This window comes from Canis lupus, chromosome 7 (genome assembly GCF_003254725.2).
Source record: "Canis lupus dingo isolate Sandy chromosome 7, ASM325472v2, whole genome shotgun sequence".
Lineage (NCBI taxonomy): Eukaryota > Metazoa > Chordata > Mammalia > Carnivora > Canidae > Canis > Canis lupus.
In genome coordinates this window covers 11228280-11237392 of record NC_064249.1, presented here as the reverse complement: position 1 = coordinate 11237392, position 9113 = coordinate 11228280, and the positions used below count along the sequence as shown (strand labels likewise).

Genomic DNA, 9113 nt, shown 5'->3' with positions numbered 1-9113 from the left:
ATAAGAGATTCTTAATGATAGAGAACAAACTGAGGGTTGATGGAGAGAGGTAGGCAGAGGATGGGCTAGATGGGTGATAGGTACCAACCAGGGTACTTATTTTAATGAATCACTGAATTTTACTCCTGAAACCAAGATTATACTGTATGTAAACTAACTAGATTTTAAATAAAAATTTGGAAGAAAAGAAACCAAAAACAATCCAAATAATTATAACAAAGAAATTTTATATATGCAAACAATAAAGAAATGCTGTTAACTTCCTAGGGTGTTTTGTAAAATACAAATTTGTTTTTTGCATTAAAAAAAAAAGTGTGGATTTCCAGATTACTCGCACTTCTCTCCAGTTTGGCTATAAATCAAGAGTTCCCACCTATCTTCAAGTATATAACTTGCTAGAACAGAACTGAGCTCACAGAACTCAGGAAGTCACTTTACTTATATTCACCAGTTTATTATAAAGGATCCAACTCAAGGATGGCCCATTAAAAGAGATGCATAGGGCAAGGTATGCTGGGAGGTGGAGCATGGAGCTTCCATATAGGCACACCCCTCTCCCAGCACCTCTCTGTGTCCACCAGCCCAGAAGCTTATCAAATAGCATTGTTCAAGAGCTTTTATAGATTTTTAATCTCCAGCTTCCCCACCTTCCTGTAGGTCAGTGGGTGGGGGTGAACGTTCCACTTGGTCTTTCTAGTAACCAGACCAGCCTTAAGTCATCTCATTAGCTTAAACTCAGGTCTGATCAAAGATGCTCATTACAAATAACAAAAACACCCCTCCTGTCATTCGGGAAATTCCAAGGCTTTAGGAGCTCTGTGTCAGGAACCAGGAATGAAGACCAAATATATTTGCATTACACTACCATAGCCAAATGTGATAAAGGTAGATGTCTTGACTTAGATAAGTTGGGGAGCCCTCTAAAGAATTATCGTGCTTTTTCTTTTCCAATAATGACAGCTATATCACTCTCTTTTCCATCTTGCCCTGGCTACCAGGAAGCACCACATAAAACCTGTCACTTCATCACACAATTGTGTTAACCTATATGATTGGCAATATTTGCTCCCTCTTGTCTCAATCATGATTTTCTCTTTTTATTCTATTCCCATAATCTTAGTATACATGGTCACCTTATATTCTCCCTGAAAAGAGAAGTGATATAAATAAACTGATAACTTAGCCATAAGACCATTGTCTAAAGAGGAATTAATAAAATGAACCTCCAGATGGAGCCTGCTGACTTAAGCTGATGAACTTTCCCAAAGCAAAGTATACAAATCCTCACGAAGTCAAGTCCTTACCCAGTGTTCAGAGTCAAGAGGACACAGCAAAGAACTCTACTCAGTGTTGACATGGTGTGCCCTCAGTGTAAACGTAATCAGAGGATTAACCATGACTGGGGGTGGGGGTGGCAATGATACTGAGTATAGAAGAGGAGAAGGTTATCAGCAGGCCTGGGAATATCGACCAGCCTGAAATAATGGTAGGTTCCTGCAGGCAAAAACTTCATGAAGTGGGATTTCAGATGGGCCTGTTCTGTTTTGAGGTGGGAGCTTCTTAAGGACATTAACTGGGTACTACTTATTTATTTCTGACTTCTCATCTCCTAGCACAGTGCCTGGCACAGCCTAAACACTCAGTAAAGTATTTCTTCTCTCTTAACACTATTCTTTGTTTCCCTTCCAATTCTGAGGCATAGAGCTAGGAACACTGGGGATGATATCCAGTTTGTTCCCATGGGAGGAAAGAACTGTGGGCTGGGAATCAGGAGACCAGGGCTCTGGGCCCCACCACTGAGGAGTTGTGTGATGGCATCAAGCAAAAGAGTAGTGGTTGGTGGATGCAGCTTAAGTCAGACTGTCTGTATTTGAACATTGGCTCCTCTTCTTGCGGTGTCTTCAGGTAGTCATTTAACCTCTCTGTGTCTCCTATCTCTTCTTCTGTAAAAGGAGGGTGAACACCTAGAAGATGTTGTGAGGATTAAATGAATTTCCTTAAATGAAATATTTAGAATATTCCCTAGCACATACTAAACATTTGCCATAGCTTTTATTATCTTTAATAGTCACAATGTCTCTAGGCCTTAATTTTTATCTCTCTCCAGAGTCAGGTTTGAACTGGATAATAGATGTCAAATATGCCACCCTTTCTCATTCCCTACCCATGACAGACATCACTAATTGATCACAGCACTCTCCTACTGGGTCCAGTTAGAGCCTTAAAATTTTTCCCAGGGCAATCCTCCAGGCAGCCACCTCTAGTGTTTCAGAGTTAACACAAGAAATGAAATGTATTTGCTATCCCAGTAAGAGGTTATCTCACAGATTCTATGATTCTTAATGAACAGATGTGAGAAACGGGTGAGGAGGTCATGGGGGGGGGGGGGGAGGAGTCTGTATGAGAACTTTAGTACCATTCCAGGCACCACCCTTGATCAACCGACCCTACCAGACACACAGCTTTGAGACCTTGCTATTCCTCAGCTTCCCCTGGGACAATGACAACTGTTTTCTCCCTGTGCAGTGTCACTGCAGTGATAAAATGGTGTGTGGCTAATTGGTGGGTAGGCCACAAACAGAGCAGCCCTGCATGTGATTTCAGACTGCCAGAGGCTGTAAATTATTTAACATGATAACCAAAAGATTATAGTGATGTATAGAAGTTTCAGGGAGACAAGAGGCTAGCTTTGAAACCAGGCTAGTCAAATACGTGTGTAAAAATGAAGAACATACTTTGGGCCAAGATACAAAGGGGTAGCTAAAGCTCATACCTGGGAGACAGGCTTTCGGTTCTCATTCACTGGGATCTTCAATTTGCCTGTGAGTATAATAAACTGCTACACAAAGTTAATTCTTAGTTAGCCAAGAAAATCCAGGATAATACAAAATAATATGTACCATGTGGATTAAACAACCCAGCTGAAAGGCCTTGCCATCAGGCCAGAGCCCCATGCTGACTTCCCTTTCTCCATTAATGGCCCCAGGGTTCTGTTACCCTAAAGTCTTCTTTGGCTCTTTCCTCTCCCTCTGAGTTTTTATCCCATCAACGTATCCTAGTGAAGGCCTTCCCACCCTCCTTTTCTTTCCATCTCATTGCCACTGCCCTCATTTGGATTTGAATCATCATGGCAGCCCCAGGGCTCTGACTTCCTGGCTCTGAGTCTTCCAGCACATGGCCCCATTTTCTAGGTTTTTCAAGAAAAGTGCTAATCAAAGCACTTCTCCACTCAAAACCTTCATGACTCCCCTTGTCAAATGAAGCTTGGCATTTAAGTTATAGAATGCAGGTCCACTCACTTTCAGGCCCCTCCACAAGCAGTCTACATGGTGTCCCTGTGACACCCTCTCTCCTCTTAGAGGCTTTGCGTGGCTGTCCCCCCACCTTAATGGCCTTTCTCATAGAGTCTTCAGGCCAGGCCAGGGTGACTCCTTTGAGATGTTTAAATATTCTGATTAGCACTCCCTTGAGATCCAAAACATGACACTGTTCCTTGGGCAATGGGAGCACTGTGCATCCCCTCTGAAAGACTGCAAGCCTCCTGCCTCCTAGTAACCCCTAGCCTGTGCTACCAATCACTCGTGGCAAGAGCTCCTCCAGCCTTGACCCCAACTCTGATCTTGACTTGGTAGCCATGGCAATTCTGTTAGCCAGTGCTGTTGGGAGAGCTGGAGTGTGATGGAGAAGGGACTAGCAAAGGGGTCATAGGCAAAAATCTCTTTAGAATCCTCTCATCTTTCTTTATCTCCTATCTTTAGTGTTTTCCAATATTCCACTTAAGGCCTTTGAAGTCAAAGCCACAATATTCTGAAGGGTTCCAAGTCACTTGTTTTCCTCCAAACAAATTCCAGACAACTAGATGTAGGCTAAACCATAGACCTCATCTCCTTTTAACTCCTATCCTATAAATCTAAGGTAGAGAGGGTCATTCTGACACATCCTCAGTTGGAAATCAAACCCTCACCACCTCCACTTTATGCACCTCCAGGATGGGACTGCTTTGGCTGCTCTGCACCCCTTCTGCCCATCTGCTGGGATGGCATGGTGCCCACTCACAAGTTGGTTGGAGCCTACGGAGGTGCCAGGCAACAATGTGTTTTGATGGGCAGCCTGCAGAAGGTGGCAATTGCCATCTCTTGTGAGTGAAGGCCATAAGCAGTGCCAGCCCTGGCATGCCAGGTCTCTGTACACTTGTTCACACCTGTTGACTCACTAGTGCCAAGAAAAGCATACTTGAGCTAGGAACAGGGTAGGGAGAGAGGACATCCTCAGAACACCAGGCTCTTTGGGTTTCCTTGTGAAGCCAGAAAGGACCTAGAGAAGTCAGAACCACACATGTATCTGGCACTGTAATTTGTCCTCTAACACTGGTTTGTGCTCATGAAGGAGAAAAGTACCCAGCTGGGAGACTGTAGCACATAGTCCAACATGGATACAAGTCTGAGTTCTAAGCCAGAGATGAGAGACGAAGAGAAGGCCAGGATAAGTTTAGCCTTAATATGCTTTGAACCCTTATAAAATATGCCTAATCCACCTGGAGACCTCCACTTCCTCGCTCCTCCTCTGGTCCTGGAGAATTACTGTGTTCTAGCTAGGACATGAGCCCAGCTCTAGAGTCAGAGAGGTCTGGCTCTGTAGCACAGCTCTACTAACTGACCGGTGATCTTGAGCAAGTCACTGCCTTTGCCTGAGCCTCAGGTTTCTCATCTCCACAATGGGTGTAACCACATCTACCTCCTTGGATTGATATGAGAACGAAATATAGGACAACATAAGTAAAGTGCCCACTGTGGTATCTAACACACAGTAGGCTCCCATGAAATTACAGTGTCCTTCTTTTGCCCTGCTGTTCCCTGTCTTCCTTCATTCTTTATTCCAAAAAAGAAAGGTGCTTCAGGAGCTAAATGGTATCACAGATGTCCATCTAGGAACAAGTCACTGGGACAGAGTAGCAGAAGACGTTCCAGGATAAACACAATGGGAGAGAAAAGGGAAAGGGAAAGGATGGAGATAGGAGAGGAGGAAACAGGGTTCTTTTCACAAAGGTCCCTTCCATCTCTGAGCTCTCATGTCAACACTCCATTCCAATTAACAGCACAAGATCTGGGCTCCATCCCCACCTCCACTTATCAATATCTTCCCACTCTTTCATTCCAACTCCTCCACAATGCCTGCTCAGACAAACAAAAACCAGGAAGGAAAGTACATCGTGAAATCACATTATCTAAAGGCCCTTATATACAAGATGTTTTTCCACCAAGACCTTGAAATTCTCTTGTTCCCTCTTCTGTGGTGCCTGCAATGTGCCCATGGCAGTGTGGAGCAGAATGAGGGTGACATGGGCGCGAGTCCTGCCCTCCTGGTTCACAGTGCAGGAGACAGAAAGAGCTCAAATAACCTTAGACTAAAGAACCTAACCAAGATGTATGCAAATAGCTCTGGGAAAATATGGATTTAATTTCTCTCTGTTCTCCATGTTTGGCTGGTGGTATTGTGCTACCCACCTGCCATAAGGCCTTTGAGAGTAGAACCCACATGTACTCCAGTATGGGGCCATCACAGAAAGTCTTACTGACCCTTACTTACTGTTTGCATCAGAAAATATGAGAAGCCATGAGGAGTTTATTTTGGTGGCTGGTATGACCCCACTAGTTTCATGGCTCTACTTTAAGGGTGGCCCATTGGATTTAAAGTTGAGTGACATACTCAGGGATAGACCTGGATGCTGGAACATCATGGGTAGGAACAGGATCTTGAATCTGTAGCTGAGAGGCTGTTCAGATCTGCCAGAGATCTCCAATGGATTTCTCAAGGAACCACCCTAAGTTTTGGATGACAGAAATAAAGGTGAAAAGGAAGAAAAGCAAATTATTGGAAGAGAATACAGAGGCAAAATGCCACCTGCTTTCCAAGGCAGGGGAATTGGGTAAAAAGGGGAGATGGGATCGGCCAAAGCATGAGAATGGAAGAGTAAGTCTTAGAAGTGAAAGAAAATTCCTAGAGGAGCTGATCTGGGGTACCTTGGGGCTTTCAGTAGAGTGTAGGCCCCTAAAGCTCCAAGGAAGACAAAGGGTGCTTGAACAAAGAAGACCAGATGGACTGTCCAGTCCTGAGCAAAATCTAGCTTCCATGTCCCCAGGAGACTCAGAGGAGAATTGACCCATCAGAAACCAAATCAATTCAATTCACGAATTCAATATATTCCTCCTGTGAGTATCTTTCCAGGGATCAATAGTGAGCTAAAACAGAGTCCCCACCCTCAGAGAGCTTAAAGCAAGCACTGGAGTCAAGAAACTTGCATTCAGGCTAGTACCCACAAGACAAGAAATAACAAGTGCCCGCAAAGATGTAGAGGAGAGGGAACCCTCCTGCTCTGTTAGCATGAATTCAAACTTTCAGCCACTGTGGAAAACAGTATGGAGTTTCCTCAAAATATTAGAAATGGAAATGCCATGTGATCCAGTAATTTCATTCCTGGGTATTTATCTGAAGAAAATGAAAACACTAATTCAAAAGGCTATATGCACCCCTAGGCTTATTGCAGCATTATTTATGATAGCCAAGATATGGAAGCACCTTAAGTGTCCATCCATAGATGATGTGGTATACATATGCAATGGAATATTACTCACCCATAAAAAAGAATTAAATCCTTGCCATTTGAAGCAACACAGACAGACCTAGAGGGTATTATGCTAAGTGAAATAAGTCAGAGAAAGACAAATACCATACAAGTTTGCTTCTATGTGGAATCTGAAAAAACAAAACAAAATAAAACAAAAGAGAAATAGATTCAAAAATATAGAGAACGAACTGATCCCTTGAGGGGAGGGAGATTGGGGAGGCAGGGAATGAACAAAATAAGTGAAGGAGATAAAGACGTACAAATTTCCAGTTATAAAATAAATAAGTCACAGGGATATAAAATATAGCATAGGGAATATAGTCAATGATATTGTAGTAACTTGGTATGGTGACAGATGGTAACTACACTTATTGTGATAAGCATTTCATGATGTATATCATTGTCAAATCATTGTGTTGTACACCTGAAACCAATATAATATTCTTTATCAGCCATACTTCAATTAAAAAAAAAAAGGAGATCTGCATTAAGAGCCTACCAACTCCATGGAGGAGCTGGGTGAGCCTGAACATGTTACGTCAGCTCAGTTTTTCCATCTGTACAATGGGAGTCAAAAGTAATGCCGAATTCAAAGTGGTATTGTGAGAATTAAATCATGTTGCCTGTGAAAAACTCAGCAGTATGGCTGGAACACAGGCTGGATGAATATTGGCTGACATTATTGTTGTCACTGTTTTGCTTATCATGATCTTGATTATCATTAGTTTCAAAGTTTAGCTGGGGAGACAGAGATTAATCAAATGCAAGCACAGAAAATGTCATTTTGAACTATGATAAGTAAGTAGTAAGTACAGAGACCGCTTACAGTGTCTTGAGATTGAACCCGGGGGCCCTGAACTAGCCATTCGGATCAGCAAGAGCCTCCATGAGGATGGCCTGAAGGCTGAAAATGGAGAGCCACTTGGGCCTTAAGTGTGGCAAAAGGAGCAAGGGAATGTGCGTGGGGCTGAGGCTAGGGTTCCAGGCAGTGGAGACCACTTATGTAAAGTCCCTGTGACAAATCCAAAGTCAGGGCTAGGGGCACCTTGGTGACTCAGAGGATTAAGACTCTGCCTTTGGCTCAGGTCATGATCCCAGAGTCCTGGGATCCAGTCGCTGTGGGACTCCCTGTACCTCCAGGAGTCTGCTTCTCCCTCTGCCCCTCCCCTTACTCATTCTCTCTCTCTCTCAAATAAAAATTAATAAAATCTTTTTTAAAAATAGTAGTGCTTCTAAAAACCATAAAACACAAAATTTTACTAGCAGCTAATCTCCCACACAATTGTAGCTCCCAAAGAGCATAAGATGAAAACAGAAGGAGGTTAGAAAAGGCTGAACTGCAGACCATAAGACGACAGGGGCAAGGTTGAGAAAAGACTAGCCCCCAGCACAGCTCGGCCCAGGTCTGCAGGTCTCCAGCCACCTCCATGCCAGCAGACCCCAGGCACACTGCCAGGCCTGGGAGAAAGGAGAACTAACTGTCCCTTACCCTCCCTGCTCTGCCTCATCACCCGGGGAGCAGAACCCCCTCCTGCCCCAGGCCAGTTGGCTCCACAGTGCTCCCACTTCTGTCTGCCAGGGTCACACAGGCCTCATCCCCCTGGTCCACCACTTGCCTCCCGGAAAGCTGACCTCAGCCCCAGCCCGACGGTACCAGTCTGACTCAGTAGATCCACTAACCTCCCTTCTGAGAATAGATACACTCTTTGTATCCATGATCCAGTGGGAAGGTCTGGGCTTAGAATCTCAAAGACTGAAGTATAAATCCCATCTCTACAGCTTCCTGTGAGGCAGCTTCGGTCTCCTCATCTGTCAAATGGGACTAATGTCACAGACAGGACTATCACAAGAAGATGAAGGTCAATAAACCCTGTTGACCACCAATAAAGAGTCAATAGCATGACTACTATTGTGAAACTGATCTACACTGGACAAAGAGAATCAATCACTTTGGGGTGACAGAGCTAACCACCTCCATTGAGCCTCTTACAATTACCACCTGCCAAATCTGCTCCTACATTGCTTACTAGGTGGCCTCAGGCAGATTATTTAGCTGTTTTCTACCTAAATTTCTTCATCCGCAAAACGTGAATAATAATAAGTCCTACCTTGTAAGATTATGAGGATTATAGAGATTAATATCTATAAAATGCCTGGCACTTGGTAAATATTTACCAGGAGAATGATTATTATTGTAACTTGGGCTATAAAAATATTCTTCTGGCTGTTACGGGGGCATAGTAAAAACAGAGAGACCAATGAGATGTGTATTGGGATAAACCAGGCAAGAGGTAGTGGCTTGGACCAAAGTGGCAAGAGGAGTGGAGAGAAGTGCTTGGGTTCTGGACATAGTTTGAAGGTAGAGGTACAGTATTTACTGGAAGATCGCTGTGGGGTTGTGCAAGAAAGTAGTCAAGGACGAAGTGCAAGGCTTAGCAACTGGAAGAATGGGGTTATTTACTAAAAGTAAAGCAGGTATAAGGAAGAA

At 43.7% G+C, this 9113-nt stretch overlaps 1 long non-coding RNA gene across 1 annotated transcript in view; it reads right to left on the bottom strand.

The window, feature by feature from the left end:
- Positions 1-5638: 5638 nt before the first annotated feature.
- Positions 5639-9113, bottom strand: part of LOC112648206 (uncharacterized) — a 33052-nt gene continuing 29577 nt past the window's right edge. Inside the window, exon 3 of the long non-coding RNA XR_007411705.1 lies at positions 5639-5821. This is a non-coding gene — a long non-coding RNA (uncharacterized LOC112648206). The remainder of the gene's footprint in view (positions 5822-9113) is intronic.